This window comes from Bactrocera neohumeralis, unplaced genomic scaffold (genome assembly GCF_024586455.1).
Source record: "Bactrocera neohumeralis isolate Rockhampton unplaced genomic scaffold, APGP_CSIRO_Bneo_wtdbg2-racon-allhic-juicebox.fasta_v2 cluster09, whole genome shotgun sequence".
NCBI classification, from domain to species: domain Eukaryota; kingdom Metazoa; phylum Arthropoda; class Insecta; order Diptera; family Tephritidae; genus Bactrocera; species Bactrocera neohumeralis.
In genome coordinates this window covers 8,126,522-8,145,627 of record NW_026089622.1, presented here as the reverse complement: position 1 = coordinate 8,145,627, position 19,106 = coordinate 8,126,522, and the positions used below count along the sequence as shown (strand labels likewise).

At 37.0% G+C, this 19,106-nt stretch overlaps 1 long non-coding RNA gene across 1 annotated transcript; it reads left to right on the top strand.

Moving 5' to 3' along the window:
- Window positions 1–18,489: 18,489 nt before the first annotated feature.
- Window positions 18,490–18,844, top strand: LOC126764517 (uncharacterized). Its single transcript, XR_007668035.1, has 2 exons — window positions 18,490–18,580; window positions 18,706–18,844. It is a non-coding gene; the product is annotated as an uncharacterized LOC126764517 (long non-coding RNA).
- The last annotated feature ends 262 nt before the right edge of the window (window positions 18,845–19,106 follow it).

Genomic DNA, 19,106 nt, shown 5'->3' with positions numbered 1-19,106 from the left:
TATTATTCTTACCTTATCTCTGCAAATAAACACGTTTTAATAAAAGAAAATTCGATATTGTCTTAAAACAACACGCTGTCCTCATTAAATCGCACAACCGAATACTGAATATGTTAAACACAGAATGACTTGATCCAAAATATGTGCAAATACTTTCCGTTTGTCTAACGGAATTTGTTTATGTAAATAATGAGTGAAAAAAATATACCGTTAACTGGCGGCATTTTTCATGGCATACTAGGAAACATTTTGAAGTTTTGGTTTTTTGCATCCCTGTCCTCATTATTTTTCACATAACTGTATGTACATTATGTCATATATATCGTGAACATGCAGATCAATGCGCGCGCATGTAATACATTATATTGATAAGTGATAAAATCATGATTTGAATTTCTGAATGCGCACATGCGTATACGTAATAAGATTATGATATGAGCATGTGCAGAGACATAAGATTAATATGATAGAAGATGTACATATGTACATGCATACATACATATGTATATATTGTTGTGATAAATTTAATTTCTATTAGTAGGAAATATAATATAAAAATATTTATTAGAATAGTATATTATGTAAAAATCAAAGAAAATTATTAAATATGCAAGTCCAAATTGACTATAAATATTACTATGCATTCATTCATACAAAATTTTACTTATATCATAATTATTTTCACTTTAATTTAACAATTTAATAATGTTATTTGATTTTTACATAATATACTATACTATAAATATTTTTGTATTATATTTCTTACTAATAGAAATTAAATTTATCAAAACAATATATACATACATATTTATGTATGTTTGTACATCTTCTATCATATTAATCTTATGTCTCTGCACATGCTCATATCATAATCTTATTATCTGCTCATATATATGTATGTATACGCATGTGCGCGTTCAGAAATTCAAATCATTTTTTTCACTTATCAATATGTATATTACATGTGCGCGCATTGATCTGCATGTTCATACATTCATATATATTTATGTATATGTACATATATTTGTATACATTGCCGAACAAATAATGCACAAGCATACAATCATACATATGCGTACACATGTGAATTTATCACCAACAAAAAATTGAAACATTGTTCTACAAAAACAATAATTGTCTAAATAGCAGAAGCATCACAAGTCAATATGGCAGCCGAATAAGCGAAGCCCAAATGTAGTAAATTTTACAACAAAAACGATTTCATTCATAAACGCAGGCACATATTCCACAAACGACCTCGCTTCATTCATAAAAGTAGACACCGTAACATCTCCCCGAGCATGCCTTTGCCAACAAGCGTCTTTTCGCGACGGTGGCAAAAGCTAAAAATCATAAATTGAACATTTTTCTGGTGTTTGTTCTAAGAAAGAAGTGAAAAAGTGGCAACATAGCTGTTGTCGATTAACAATATTTGTCAATTCTAAAATATTTTTCAGTGGCTTGCAAAAATCAGTGGCGATATATATGCAAGCTCATACAAAAACTTACATACATATATACGCTAGCTTGTTGGCGAAGCTGTTCGAGCAGCTAGGGAAGCGGTAACAATCGGCGATTGTTTGTTAGTTTCTTTCGGCACAGCTCGCGTCAGTGCTTCGACAGAATGACTCTTTGACAAAACGTGAGTTTCGGCCATTGATTGTCCGTGGCGTGTTATTATGCTTTCGTAAACATACAGACAAATGTGCCAAAGAAATAATATATATTTGTATATGCCAGAGAAATTCTATTGGTAAAAATCTGGAAATGAGAACGAAACAATGTGAATATGCATATTTCATGATATTTTTAATAATGTCTAATTTTTTGAAGAAATGAAAGGAATGACCCAAGACGTGTTTATATGAGCACATTTAAGTTCATTTGGCACATCTTCATTTTGTAATAGTCGAAATTAATACAATTTTTGAAATAATAATTTTTTTAAAATTATTTTGTACTTAATTTTCTCCGATTTTGTAAAAAAAAATTAAAATTTTTACCATTTTTTGGAAAGCAATGGTTCATATAATACAAAATAATCACGCATATGTGACTCAGAGAATGCGTTTTTACATCCTCTGTGTTCTCGGAGGATGGAGTCATTTGTAGAAGTTCACGTAAGTGAGGAAAGTTCTCTGATCGCCATTCACTTGGGAGTGGCCAGAAACGATTCTTTTACCCATGGCTCAAGCAGCTCACTACTTCCGGTCTTTGACCAAGTATCCTCTGGGTAGCCTAAGAACATCCGTTCGAAGGCGAGCTAATGTGAGAAGGCGAAACATCCCCCTACATAGGGTTGTGCGCTGGGTTTGGGACCCGCCACGTACAAAAACACCCCGAATGAAAAGGAAAACACAGCCTCGGATGAGAGACCCCCTTTTGATGACGACCATGGCAAACGAAATAAGGACTACGATTTGAGGGCATGCACCTGGAATGTCCGGTCCCTTAATTGGGAAGGTGCCGCTGCCCAGCTGGTTGATGTCCTCGCAAAAATAAAGGCTGACATCACCGCCATCCAAGAAATGCGATGGACGGGACAAGGACTGAGACGAGTAGGTCCTTGTGACATTTACTACAGTGGCCTTATAAAGGAGCGCAAGTTTGGTTTTGGATTCGTGCTGGGAGAGAGACTCCGTCGCCGAGTACTATCGTTCACTCGGGTGAATGAATGTCTAGCCACAATCCGCATCAAAGCGAGGTTCAACATATCGCTGATTTGCGCCCACGCCCCGACGGAAGAGAAGGACGATGTGACCAAAGATGCCTTCTATGAGTGCTTGGAGCGCGCTTATGAGAGCTGCCCCCGCCACGATGTCAAAATCGTGCTTGGCGTCTTTAACGCCAGGGTGGGCAAAGAAGGTATATGTGGCACTACGGTCGGTAAATTCAGCCTCCACGACGAAACATCCCAAAATGGGTTGAGGCTGATTGACTTCGCCGGGGCCCGAAATATGGTTTTCTGTAGTACTAGATTCCAGCATAAGAAGATTCATCAAGCTACCTGGCTGTCTCCGGATCGAAAAACTACCAACCAGATCGATCATGTTGTGATAGATGGAAGACACTTCTCCAGTGTTTTAGATGTGCGTGCGCTCCGAGGTCCTAACATCGACTCGGACCACTATCTTGTTGCAGCTAAGATTCGCACTCGCCTCTGTGCAGCAAAAAACGCACGCCAACAAACACAAGGAAGGTTCGACGTCGAGAAGCTGCAATCACAACAGATAGCCGAACGATTTTCTACTCGGCTTGCACTCCTGCTCTCTGAGAGCACTAGTCAACAACTCGGTATAAGGGAACTGTGGGACGGCATTTCAAATTCCATACGTACAGCTGCAACCGAAACCATTAGTTTTCGTAAATTGAAAAAGAACAGCTGGTACGACGAAGAGTGCCGTGTCGCAGCCGAGAGAAAACAGGCTGCCTACCTCGCAAATTTACGATCGACCACAACACGTGCGGGATGGGATAAATATCGAGAGTTGAAGAGGGAAGCGAGACGCATTTGCAGACAGAAGAAGTAAGAGGCTGAAATGCGTGAGTACGAAGAGCTTCATAAGCAGGCCGACAGGGGTAATGCTCGAAAATTCTACGAAAAAATGCGGCAGCTTACAGAAGGTTTCAAGACCGGAGCATACTCTTGTAGAACCCCCAAAGGTGATCTAGTCACTGATGCCCAGAGCATACTTAAATTATGGAGGGAACATTTCTCCAGCCTGCTGAATGGCAGTGAACGCACAACACCAGGAGAAGGAGAACCCGATTCCCCAATCGATGACGATGGAGCAGACGTTCCATTACCCGACCATGAAGAAGTTCGAATAGCAATTGCCCGCCTCAAGAACAACAAAGCGGCAGGGGCCGACGGACTACCGGCCGAGCTATTCAAACACGGCGGCGAAGAACTAATAGGGAGCATGCATCAGCTTCTTTGTAAAATATGGTCGGACGAGAGCATGCCCAACGATTGGAATTTAAGTGTGCTATGCCCAATCCATAAAAAAGGAGACCCCACAATCTGCGCCAACTACCGTGGGATTAGCCTCCTCAACATCGCATATAAGGTTCTATCGAGCGTATTGTGTGAAAGATTAAAGCCCACCGTCAAAAAACTGATTGGACCTTATCAGTGTGGCTTCAGACCTGGAAAATCAACAACCGACCAGATATTCACCATGCGCCAAATCTTGGAAAAGACCCGTGAAAGGAGAATCGACACACACCACCTCTTCGTCGATTTCAAAGCTGCTTTCGACAGCACGAAAAGGAGCTGCCTTTATGCCGCGATGTCTGAATTTGGTATCCCCGCAAAACTAATACGGCTGTGTAAACTGACGTTGAATAACACCAAAAACTCCGTCAGGATCGGGAAGGACCTCTCCGAGCCGTTCGATACCAAACGAGGTTTCAGACAAGGCGACTCCCTATCGTGCGACTTATTCAACCTGCTCCTGGAGAAAATAGTTCGAGCTGCAGAACTAAACAGAGAAGGTACCATCTTCTATAAGAGTGTACAGCTGCTGGCGTATGCCGCTGATATTGATATCATCGGCCTCAACACCCGCGCCGTTAGTTCTGCTTTCTCCGGGCTGGACAAGGAAGCACAGAAAATTGGTCTGGAAATGAACGAGGACAAGACGAAATATCTCCTGTCATCAAACAAACAGTCGTCGCACTCGCGACTTGGCTCTCTCGTCACTGTTGACAGTCATAACTTTGAAGTTGTAGATAATTTCGTCTATTTAGTAACCAGCATTAACACCACCAACAATGTCAGCCTGGAAATCCATCGCAGGATTGCTCTTGCCAACAGGTGCTACTTCGGACTGAGTAGGCAATTGAAAAGTAAAGTCCTCTCTCGACGAACAAAAGCTAAACTCTATAAGTCGCTCATAATTCCCGTCCTGCTATATGGTGCAGAGGCTTGGGCGATGACAGCAACCGATGAGTCGACGTTACGAGTTTTCGAGAGAAAAATTCTGCGAAAGATTTATGGTCCTTTGCGCATTGGCCACGGCGAATATCGCATTCGATGGAACGATGAGCTGTACGAGATATACGACGACATTGACATAGTTCAGCGAATTAAAAGGCAGCGGCTACGCTGGCTAGGTCATGTTGCCCGGATGGATGAAAACACTCTAGCTCTGAAAGTATTCGACGCAGTACCCGCCGGGAGAAGCAGAGGAAGAGGAAGACCTCCACTCCGTTGGAAGGACCAAGTGGAGAAGGACCTGGCTTCGCTTGGAATATCCAACTGGCGCCACGTAGCGAAGAGAAGAAACGACTGGCGCGCTGTTGTTAACTCGGCTATAATCGCATAAGCAGTGTCTACGCCAATTAAGAAGAAGAAGTGTGACTTTGTATATTTTTCTTCAAAGCATTTCTCTTTCTCATGAATTCAGTCGTTTCACATACATATATTTCTGCCTTTGAACGTGCTCATTTCTGCTAAATAGCAGCGAGAATGGTAAATTCCTTACTGCAATCCTTTCAGCTCTGTTAGCCGTCAAATCGGACATCATACAGAATTCAATTTGCACCTTCTCTATGCTTTAAGTTCTCTGATTGAACGTGCTCATTTCTGCCAAATAGCAGCGAGAATGGGGATTTTTACTTTGGTGCTACAATTTACAAAATTACTTAAATCTATCAATTTACAAAATTACTTAAATCTAAGTGTTTCTGGACGTAATTTGTGCATACAGTATGTAACACAATTGAGCAAATAAAATCACGAATGTCGATTCTTACAAAAAAAAGTGTATTTAATTTGGGCGACTTGAATTACAATTTTTTCAAATACATTCTTCAGCCCTTTATAATATAAAACAACAAAAGAGTAACAAATTTATTCTCCAACGAAGAAAAATACTCTTGCCTTAATATATCTACATATATACATATTCGCGTCCATATTTTACTAGATTAAAATTAGGTCCCCACCACCACTTTTACAAAAGCCACCCCAAAAAAGGATTTTTCCGCCCCCAAATTTGAGTGTTGGGATAACATCGTGGCTGGTAATAGTCTTTGATGATTTCTTCCAAACGTAATGTATTCCGCCTGACCCGTGAAGATTAATCTTGCTTTCTTCTGTTCAAAATATATTCGTCCACTATTCTGGAGTCCGGTTTCGGTACGCTTTAGCAAATTTTAGACGTAGTTCTTGATGACGTTTAGTAAGCAAAGGTTTTTTAATTTTGCGCCTGGCTTTAAACCCTAGTTTTTTCAACTCGCGGTGTACAGTCATGCGAGAAACTTGTTTTCCGTAAGTCCTCTCCAGTTCTTCTTGAATCTCAGTACCTGATTTCACTGCTCCAGAGGAAACCAGACGGTTGATTGTTCGTCTATCGTGGTTATCTAAAACGGAGCGCCGACCGGATCGATGTTTTGGAACTGAATATTTTTCACTGACCCAAATGAAATTTCAGCTCAATTTGCAACTTGCCGATATTAGAGCCCATCACTCAACCATTGAAGCACAGATTTTTTAATAGAATCAGCAATTTTCTTAATTTTTCTAAAAAAAAACAAGAAGTTAAACAGCTTCACAAAAAAAAAACTTTCTAATTCTACTTACCGTTTATAAAATGAAAAGTACTTCTGAAAACGTTAGTTAATTGATAAATCTTGCTACTGGTATTTAAAATACTCGAAAGTTGTTTATTTGGTCTTAGCTATGCTCACACGCCTGAACGCAACCGATGTTGTTACACAATTGAGCAAATGTGCACGTGGCGCAAACCAGACGCCGCCAGAAAAATATCGAGAAATTGTACCGTTATATTTCCGCGAAAAAAACTCAACTAGTGTACCTATTCGCATGCATATGTATATATTCTTTTCGTAATAAGTTGAGTAGTGCAAAAAAGTTTTGAAATCAGGAATATTTGATTTTATTTGCTCAATTGTGTTACATACTGTACTATATGCAAATCAGTACCATTTACATCGGTTTTGAGAGTCTTCCTTCAGAAAGGTGATCCACCCAATTATAAGACGAACAATTTTCTGAATTGACACAAATTTCGGGGTTGTCTTTACCGAGTTTGTGGCAGACTCCGTCGTTGTTCAGAATCTCCAAGTCATCATTTTTTTTCAATTGGGTCAGTGGAATTTAGATCAACTGACACTCGTTGAAAAATATTACCTGCAAAAATATAATAAACATACATACATGCGTATAAATAAATGGAATAAATTGTTAGTTAAGATTATTATTATAATTAGGATAATAAACAGTGCAAAAACTTAGTTTGTATGTTAGTACATATTTGCATTTGTTAACATCAATACATTTTTATAAAAGAATGTTTTCTGCAGTTCTAGGTTTATAATACCACAATTTAATATTTTGATAATTACCGGTTAGAGATAAGTAATTCCCTTCCAAATCTGGTGTGTTGTCGACTTCAACATTTCCTTCTTCTGTGATCGCTCCTTCGTTGTGACTAAGTATATTAAACATGCAAGAGTGTTTGGTTATATTATTATTGTAATCAAAATGCTATAATTACCCATTTCAAACTGCAAGTTTCTTTCGAAGGCTTCTGGCGAGAAGTGCTCTTCACAAATGCATGCATTTTTATACTCTCGCAACAAAGTTGCTAAGGAGAGTATTATAGTTTTGTACACATTACGGTTATATGTAAGTCCTAAAACTAAAAGAGTTAGATATACCAAAGTGATCAGGGTGACGAGAAGAGTTGAAATCCGGATGTCTGTCTGTCCGTCCGTCCGTCTGTCCGTCCGTCCGTGCAAGCTGTAACTTGAGTAAAAACTGAAATATCACGATGAAACTTGGTACACGTATTTTTTGGCTCCATAAGAAGGTTAAGTTCGAAGATGGGCAAAATCCGCCCACTGCCACGCCCACAAAATAGCGAAAACCGAAAACCTATAAAGTGTCATAACTAAGCCATAAATGTAGATATTAAAGTGAAATTTGGCACAAAGGATCACATTAGGGAGGGGCATATTTGGACGTAATTTTGTTGGAAAAGTGGGCGTGGCCCCGCCCCCTACTAAGTTTTTTGTACATATCTCGGAAACTACTATAGCTATGTCAACCAAACTCTACAGAGTCGTTTCCTTCAGGCATTTCCATATACACTTCAAAAATGGAAGAAATCGAATAATATCCACGCCCACCTCCCATACAAAGGTTATGTTGAAAATCACTAAAAGTGCGTTAACCGACTAACAAAAAACGTCAGAAACAGTAAATATTACGGAAGAAATGGCAGAAGGAAGCTGCACCGAGGCTTTTTTTAAATTGAAAATGGACGTGGCGTCGCCCACTTATGGACCAAAAACCATATCTCAGGAACTACTAAACCGATTTCAATGAAATTCGGTATATAATATTTTCTTAACACCCTGATGACATGTACGAAATATGGGTGAAATCGGTTTACAACCACGCCTTCTTCCAATATAACGCTATTTTGAATTCCATCTGATGCCTTCTCTGTATAATATTATATATACATACATTAGGAACCAATGATGATAGCGGAATAAAACTTTACACAAATACGGTATTTGAAAAATATGTAAATGACGGATAATGAAATCTCGCTTATCACTTCTGAGAGTATAAAATGTTCGGTGACACCCGAACTTAGCCCTTCCTTACTTGTTAATTATACTTTTTAATTCACATTCATAAAAAATAAGCAATTTCTACGACATAAAAGTATTGGCACACCCGGTCTGTTAATTAAAAAATACTCAATCTGGCCACTCCTTTTCCGAGAATACAACACTTTTCTTTTCATTTATTAACAGTTATTCAAATTGTCAACCATTTTGCGGTTAACGCACTATTAGTGATTTTCAACGTAACCTTTGTATGGGATGTGGGCGTGGCTATTAACCGATTTCTTCCATTTTTGAACTGTATATGGAAATGCCTGAAGGAAATGACTCTATAGAGTTTGGTTGACTTAGCTATCGTGGTTTCCGAGATATGTCCAAAAAACTTAGTAGGGGGCGGGGCCACGCCCACTTTTCGAAAAAAATTACGTCCAAATATGTCTCTTCCTAATGCGATCCTTTGTGCCAAATTTCGCTTTAATATCTTTATTCATGGCTTAGTTATGACACTTTATAGGTTTTCGGTTTTCGCCATTTTGTGGGCGTGGCAGTGGGCCGATTTTGCCCATCTTCGAACTTTACCTCCTTATGGAGCCAAGAAATACGTGTACCAAGTTTCATCATGATATCTCAATTTTTACTCAAGTTACAGCTTGCACGGACGGACGGACGGACACTTAATATTAATGGGTGAAATGGGACCGTTGCCCCACTACTAAACACCATTAATCGAAAACATGTAAATTGTCATAACTAAGCTCTACAATAATACATATACATACAAGGCTGTTATTTGGTACAAATAATTGTATTGCGAGGGCATCTATGGCTGTAAAAATGTTCTAAAAGTGGATGTTGCTCCGCTTTCTAATAAGTTTAATTTTTATATTTCCCAAAATATTTAAGCTATAATAACTAACAAAAACGAACAGGGCAAATCTTTTTCGCGATACTACTTCCTATATAATAGTTCCGTTCAAAAATTCTAAAAGTGTGATAATTCTTTAAACAAATGCTTAAGTAACATAAAACTTTATACCGTAAATGATACGAAAAGGCTTTATAGGATCCGAGATCAAATTTGAACGATGGGCGAGTCATCGCACACGCGTAAATCAAATTCGGTAGGTAATATTATATATTTACAGTGCGAAAATGGTTGGGGTCAGACTAAAACCACGTCTACTTCTCTTATAACACAATTTTAAAATCCGGATAAGACTTTACACGAATAGTGCTTTTTAGATGTGCCAACCAAAACTATTAAAGCCCCGGATAGCGAATATTTAGACACCGGTTCCTATTGCGAACCCTTTACCAAAAATATCGGTTAACCCTTCAGATATATTATTAAAATTTAACAAGTAAGGAAGGGCTAAGTTCGGGTGTCACCGAACATTTTATACTCTCGCATGATAAAGTGATAATCGAGATTTCATTATCCGTCATTTACATGTTTTTCAAATACCGTATTTGTGTAAAGTTTTATTCCGCTATCATTATTGGTTTCTAATGTATGTATATATTATACAGAGAAGGCATCAGATGGAATTCAAAATAGCGTTATATTGGAAGAAGGCGTGGTTGTAACCGATTTCACCCATATTTCGTACATGTCATAAGGGTGTTAAGAAAATATTATATACCGAATTTCATTGAAATCGGTCGAGTAGTTCCTGAGATATGGTTTTTGGTCCATAAGTGGGCGAGGCCACGCCCATTTTCAATTTTTAAAAAACGCCTGGGTGCAGCTTCCTTCTGCAATTTCTTCCGTAAAATTTTAGTGATTTTCAACATAACCTTTGTATGGGAGGTGGGCGTGGTTACTATCCGATTTCTTCCATTTTTGAACTGTATATGGAAATGCCCGAAGAAAACGACTCTGTAGAGTTTGGTTGACATAGCTATAGTAGTTTCCGAGATATTTACAAAAAACTTAGTAGGGGCGGGGCCACGCCCACTTTTCCAAAAAAATTACGTCCAAATATGCCCCTCCCTAATGCGATCCTTTGTGCAAAATTTCACTTTAATATCTTTATTTAGGGCTTAGTTATGACACTGTATAGGTTTTCGGTTTTCGCCATTGTGTGGGCGTGGCAGTGGGCCGATTTTGCCCATCTTCGAACTTAACCTTCTTATGGCAAGAAATACGTGTACCAAGTTTCATCAAGATATCTCAATTTTTACTAACACAGCTTGCACGGACGGACGGACGGACAGACGGACGGACGGACAGACAGACATCCGGATTTCAACTCTACTCGTCACCCTTCACTTTGGTATATAATATATCTGACTCTTTTAGTTTTAGGACTTACAAACAACCGTTATGTGAACAAAACTATAATATTCTCCTTAGCAACTTTGTTGCGAGAGTATAAAAACAATTTTCCCGGCTTTCATCCTTGCAAGTTACAAGAATATAAAATGTTCGGCTACACCCAAGCTTAGCCATTCCTTACTTGTTTTATTGTAGAATTGGCAATCTTATTTCTGGGAGGTTATTTGTACATAATTGCAATGATGACTATGTTTGCAATACCGCACTAGTTCTAAATTACTAGATAGTTTTTTTTATACTCTCGCAACAAAGTTGCTAAGGAGAATATTATAGTTTTGTTCACATAACGGTTGTTTGTAACTCCTAAAACTGAAAGAGTCAGATATAGGATTATATATACCAAAGTGATCAGGGTGACGAGTAGAGTTGAAATCCGGATGTCTGTCTGTCCGTCCGTCTGTCCGTCCGTCCGTCCGTGCAAGCTGTAAATTGAGTAAAAATTGAGATATCATGATGAAACTTGGTACACGTATTCCTAGGCTCCATGAGAAGTTTAAGTTCGAAGACGGGCAAAATCGGCCCACTGCCACGCCCACAAAATGGCGGAAACCGAAAACCTATAAAGTGTCATAACTAAGCCCAAAATAAAGATATTAAAGTGAAATTTGGCACAAAGGATCGCATTACGGAGGGGCATATTTGGACGCAATTTTTTTGGAAAAGTGGGCGTGGCCACGCCCCCTACTAAGTTTTTTGTACATATCTCGAAAACTACTATAGCTATGCCAACCAAACTCTACAGAGTCGTTTCCTTCAGGCATTTCCATATACATTTCAAAAATGGAAGAAATCGGATAATAGCCACGCCCACCTCCCATACAAAGGTTATGTTGAAAATCACTAATAGTGCGTTAACCGACTAACAAAAAACGTCAGAAACACTAAATTTTACGGAAGAAATGGCAGAAGGAAGCTGCACCCAGGCTTCTTTTAAAAATTGAAAATGGGTATGGCGTCGCCCACTTATGGACCAAAAACCATATCTCAGGAACTACTAAACCGATTTCAACGAAATTCGGTATATAATATTTTCTTAACACCCTGATGACATGTACGAAATACGGCTGAAATCGGTTTACAACCACGCCTTCTTCCAATATAACGCTATTTTGAATTCCATCTGATGCCTTCTCTGTATAATATATACATACATTAGAAACCAATAATGATAGCGGAATAAAACTTTACACAAATACGGTATTTGAAAACTATGTAAATGACGGATAATGAAATCTCGATTATCACTTTATCATGCGAGAGTATAAAATGTTCGGTGACACCCGAACTTAGCCCTTCTTTACTTGTTTTTTACTAATTTTAATAGAATTGACACATGACATAGAAAAAAATAATATAAAGTAGTGTGCAAAATTTTATCCGAGTTGTATTCGAAGAAGTATGGCAAACGTTGTCAGCTAACTTTATAAAAAAGTTGCGTTCAACTTCAAATCTTTTGACTGACTGTGTTGATGGTTTTCACCGTTGGGCTTTCCACAATGCCAAGGAACAATTAGTAAGACAATATACAATTCAACAGATGATGTTAATATGTATGTATATAAATGCAAACATATTCTGATGACACTTTAAAACAAGCCGAGTTCAGCTGATTACCATAATTATAAAAGATGTTACTTAATTGTTCTCCTAGGTTTGGTGATTGCACGTAATGTTATTTTTATTTAGTGTACTTTTTTGTTATAAATCCAGATACCGTTTCGTATACATAAACTATTGACACAATGAGTTGGTTACGAACAACTAAAATAAAATAAAAATAGGAGGTATGTAAATGTACAAGGTACATTCCAAAGTAAACAGAGCATTTGGAATCTAGCGCCTCCTGGTGGCGCCATCTATAGGTCGACTGGTGCGTTAGAATCTGCTATCTTTATCGATTGTCCAGTGAGAATTTCAGGGAGCACGACGTAGCACTTTCAACGCTTTCAAAGTAGCCCTGAGGTCATAAATGACGATCAACATGTGGGCCAATTAAAATCCGTGATCACCGGAAATTCCATCGAAACTTTGTGTGAATTCATCAAAAATCAACCGAAATCATGAGTGGAACTCATGGAAAAGGAATTAAAAATATTGAAAAAGTGGCCGTCGTCCCGCTCTCTAATAGATTTAATGTACATATCTCCTAAACCACTAAAAATATAACAACCAAATTTGCTAGGCTCAAATATTATAATAACTCTTATCAATCGTGTGAAAATGGATCAAATCGGACACTCCCCATATAACGGTACTGTTCAAAACTACAAAAGCGCAATAAAACATTAAATTTTACTCCCGCGATGGTATGAAAGGGCCTTATGAGAGCCGGTGCGAAAATTGCACTATGGGAGTGGCACTGCCCACTTTTTGGTAAATCACATATCTCTGAACTCGAGCAACCGACGAATATTACAGAACGTTTTTTACCCATAAGAGTGTATCTATGTGCCTAAAATAGATACAATTGGACGAAAACTAGACCTATACACCATATAACTAGTACCAGGATTTTCGAACATCCGGCTGACTTTGGTCCTTCTTATTGGTGATTTTTTGTGAGGTATCTTAATGAAACCCAAGCAACATTCTTGTAGTATGTGGCATAATAATAATTAATAGATAAAATCGGGTCGATACTACCCCACGTTCTACTTATAATACTTTTCGTTTTTCTAACAAACCTTATGATGAATATGACGGTCAGTGTATGAGTTATATAAAGTATATCTTTATATATATAAATCTTCTGTCCGTGTGTTTGTAATTGAACTGCTCCTAAACGGCTAGACCGATTTTGATGAAATTTTTTGTGTGTGTTTAAGGTGATTCGAGGATGGTTTAGATTCACAATTTGGTCCACTGGAAAATGTTTTTTTAAATTAATATTTCATTTGTAATTAATTGCTAATTTTGGAATGTTTTACATTGGATCCGATAGATTGCGCTACCATCGCAGTATCCAATATTCAAACCTTTAATTGGCGTAAACTTGCAATAAACAAAACGATGCGAGAGTAAAAGGCGACATCTGTGGACAAGTTTTCATAATGTGGACAGAGTTGTTCGTTCTTAAGTAATAAAGTGGGTGATTCAATCTATATATATAAAGGAAAGTTGTGTTAGTTACACCATTTATAACTGAAGAACGGCTAAGCCGATTTGGTTGAAAATTGGTGGAGAAGTTGCTTAAAACCAGGGTAAGGATATAGGATACCTTTTATCTCCTTATGTCATAATTGAATACAACTCATATATACAAAAATTATATTTAAATCATAAGCATTTGTTCAAAATTTATGTAGGAATCATTTGAATATATGCGAACGATTTTAAACAGATTCTTCCTCAAAAATAAAACTATTGCTAAGTATTTGGAATAGTAGAAAAGAACTACAACCAAATACGCAGTAAAATAGATTATAACTGGCTCAGTAATCAGTCGTTGAGTATGTATTATATCACGTGCATCCCAAAAGACTGATATTATAACCTTTCCATCCGACTTTTTCGTCTTTCCACGCCTGAAAACCAGTTCATCATGTGCAGTCCGCTAGAATGACAGTCGTTTGGACTTCAGTGGGAAATGATGGAGTTATGTTTCTATTGTCACACACCGACGCAAAAATTCAGTTTTATTACGATTAAAGGGCACTCAAGCACTTCTTAGAATCAGTTATTCGTTGTTTTTGTTGGATTATGAACTTGCGAGGCACCCACTTTGCACAGAGCTTTCGCCTCTTTAAGCTTAGCAAATATCTTTTCATCGGTGGATTTCCCTGAGCATAAATTTAACAGTATTCTCCCCCATAAAGCAATGCTTTATTAACACTCGAAATGCCTTATGATCCATTTTTTTTAAAACTAACACAAGTTGCTTCATAAAAATGGTATATCTCATTAACTAATAGTTATAATCCAACTAATAGAAATCATATAGATGGTAGTAATAGCATTATCTATGTATCAGCCACAGTGAAGCGTGGACGGGTCCTCTAGTGTATCTATAAATTTGCTTAGAATCCCATCCTTTGGTTGACGTTTTAAATCTTGAAGTATTTGCCTGGCTTTAATTCTTGCAAGTTGCAAGAGTATAAAATGTTCGTTTGCACCCAGAACTTAGCCCTTCCTTACTTGTTATTTTTAATTTTTACTATAAGACATGCAATTGAGATCACTGCATACAATTCGTTTTTTCGACCTTCGTCATACCGTGAAAAACATTTTGAAGCAACCGTTTTATTGAAGCATCATAAAGGTCCTCAACTATTGTTCTCATTTTTAAGAAGAATTCATTGCTCAGTCAAGTTGCCACTTTCTCTGTGAACTCTAGCACAATCCAGATACAGAATACTTGGAACCCATAAGGCACCAAATATAAAAGACTGTATTGGGAGTAGGAACATAAGCCTGAATTGGAGCGATGTCCATAGTTATTATAAATAGTTATTAAGGGAGTTTTCTTAGCTATGTGGTTTCAAAATATAAAGTAAAATACATACTTTTTAATGCTATGACCAAAAGTTTAGATGTGGTTTGCAATTATGTTTCTGAAATATGAAATTTTTCATCACTTTTTGTAGCGCTTGTGGCAGTATGTCTGCAAAGCGCGCCGAATATTCCATTTCAAGGACCATTTCGGCGTAGACAAGCGACTTCTTATAACTCCAAAAAATATAGTCAAGCGGTGTTAAGCCGCACGAATTTGGAGGTCACACCACAGATATACATACGAACCGAACCATTAGTGTGGTAATAAATTTGCACGACTTCCAAACGTTGTATATTTATTTAAATATATATTTATTTAAATATATATTTATTTAAATATATATATATTTAAATATAGTATATGTATAGTATAGTAAGATCAAGAAATTTATCCTTAAAATACGCTTCGATTGAGTAATTTAGTGCTCGATAATCCAATTGTTTTTTTTTTTGTTTAATAATAATTTTTTGACTTTTTATCCTTTAGTGCTGTTCTCCCCTCAGATATAGCAATCAAGCTTGGCTAACATTCTTTCCGATTCAGTAAAATTTAATTTAATTCACGTAATATTAATCTATATGCGCTTTATAAGTGCACAAATGTCTCTGATTGTACTACTCGTATATGTATAAGTATGTACACTCATACATATATGTGTACTGTGAAATCAGATCACAACAGAATGTTTGTATTATATGTTTCAATTTCATAATTCTATTCTTTAAAATGATTTTAGTAAAATCACAATTGCTAAATAAAATATAGGTTTGTTCACAATTTCTATTTTTCCACGGTTCTTAACTCTTATTAAAATATTGGAAAGCAGTCGCGTCGAAAAATTTTGAATTGCGTCTGCATTTCAGCATTTCACAACATTAGAAATTTATACCTAATTGTAAAGATTTCCGCAACATTCTGAATCCAATACCTAATTAAAGTGTAAAACATAGATAAATTTAATAATTTGTATATTATTGTAAAACTTGTTTGCACTTACGAAAAGCTGATTTTGAGGCTATCATCTCTGCATGCCACCCATTGGTTAAAATAAGCAATATAAAACTATAAATGCTATCGATAGTCCCATCGATTGTTTGCAGTTCTACTTCCTCTATACAACTGGCCGATTTAGCCGAACCGCATGAATGGCTATTGAACAGTGAGATCTAACTCGTTCCCCTTCAGATGTGAGGGGAAGGTTCCTCTTGCTAGACTAATGATGAAATAGCTTCATGGAATTTCTAGTGAGGACATACACTCTTTGATTACCTTTCAGGGTACAGTTAGCTAGCTCAGCGCTAATATTGTCGCTCCTTTTCCGGAGTCATCCATATATCTCCGTCGATATGTGAGCAAAGAAAAAATTGGCTTGACTACGGTTTCGAATATCCAAAACACTACATATCAGAACAGAGAATAAAACACATCATCCTGCGGGGTGTCTCTGTTATTCTTTCGATATTCACTATTTCATTCCCCTACGTCCAAAAAAAGTCGTTATAAGGCACCCTCGAGATCGGGAAAAGTGTCTATCATACATTCCTTGTACATAAATGATCCCTCGAGCCATCGTGCAAAACAATATCGAAAAACATGCCCTTGCTGTAGGCATGCTGGGTCCTTAACAATTTACACCTTTTTATTCTATTCCTAATGTACAAGTCCATGAGCTTCTCCAACGTTTTCAACAAATACGAGGATAGACTAATATGCCTTATATTCTTAGAAATGTATTGAGAGTTCTATCCGTAACCAAGCCTTAGATCCAAGTTCTAATCTAACCATCCTGGAGCGAACTTTATCAACTCCCTACACCACCATATACCATCTGCACTTCTAAAATAACCCAGTTGAATATGGTGTTTTCGCGAGAATGTAATTCAATCTTGGGGAATCATGACAACCCCTAACACTTCCCCAGAAGGCTTTCCAGGCGGGTCTCTTGGTTTTCTTTAACTCAGACTTCTACATCGCCAGTCCTGCCTCATACAACGCCCAGTCGTCACAAGAGCCCCTTCTACGGTCTTTGTTGAAAAATATTCTGCTCGAAGAAGTGATCTTAGTCAGCTCCGAAAACCTTCGATAGGAGTGTCTATTCCGTTTCCTTAGTTTTTAGGGCTAAAAACTCGACGTATTCATCAATCGCGCCGCGGATAGGTTCGAGTCTTTGTCGGGCACGACTGCAAGAGCTGTGTGTTCCGTTTTGTATTATCGAAGGTTCGTCGCAATTAGGATGTGCGCCGGAGTTTCGGTTGACCACCTTCATAAAACCGCGGACATAGCGGCCACTCATCCTCCCGCATATCGGATTAAAAATATAAAAAAAATTTAATTTACAACTTAAAAAATTTATTAGAAAAAGCAAAACTTTTAATAACAAGCATTTAATTAAGATTTAAAAAAAATATTGTTTTAGAATTACTATTTTTCGCATTTGTGTACTTCACTCAAATTAAGAAATAAAATTTTAATTTTTGAATCCCAAACATTTCGGATTACATATTAAAAAAAATATATATTTAGATTCCCAACGTCGCGATTAAAACATAAAAAAGTAATATTTGATTAAAAAAATTTTGCAACCAAGGAAAAATTATAACCAAAATAAATTAATAACTGTAAAATAATTACGTATTTTATAAATTGCATGCTATAAATTCGTTTTAGTGATTGCATATCTTTATTTAAATTTATAGGCTGGCAAAATTTTACCTAACTGATGGGCTGGTAATAACTGAAAAATTTCCACCGTTTGGTACACAGCCTAAGTACAATAATTCAAATTAATCGCGTGTGCAATTGAATAACATCACTATGCAAAAGATAATAATCCATTTATTAATTCAACTTGATAAGAAATACACATACATACGTATGTACAGCAGACTTGTAATCATTTATGTGCATGCATATGAAAGAAATTATCGTCAACTACATAGTTCAGTTGACATATACAAGAGTGTCAAAGCGCAACTATTGCTCGCGTTAATATTTGTACAATTCTATGCGTATATGTATGTATACTTACAAATATATTTAGTAATGTAAATGCTTGTGTGTACAATGTCAAAAATATTTTAACAAAATTTTATACAAAATACCACTTCGTACTAAACCTCTCTTTGATACGTGATATACGAGTACGTAATACATAGCACTTCATCAAATATGTTTTAAGACGTAGAGCATAGACGTGATTTAATGGTTTTACTTATGTTCAAATAACTATGTAATACTGAGTTCATATTGTATTTATATTTTGTAGTGAATAATGGAATAATGCAGAATTTGCATAGTAATAATTTGTGATGTTCTGCTTTTGACTTCCTTTAAACAGCGTTTATTTTATTAAAGACAATGTACGAGAAATATAAATAAAGGTGAGGCGATGTTAAAAATTTAAATTACTTATTTATTTAGACAATAAAACCGAGAACCAGAACACATGCAGATTTAATATAGCGAAATAAGACAAACTAAAAAGGTTTAAATTCATCAATATTCAGCTGCTTCAAGTTTATACTCTAAAGCAGTGGTGCGCACGCCTCAATACTACTACATTTTACGTTTGCGCTGCACAAACATTGCTATAGATTTTCGTACGTACCTAGCGTACGTGTTCAGCCGCTTTCGTGTGCGTGTGATATTTTTCGCAGTAGCAGAATT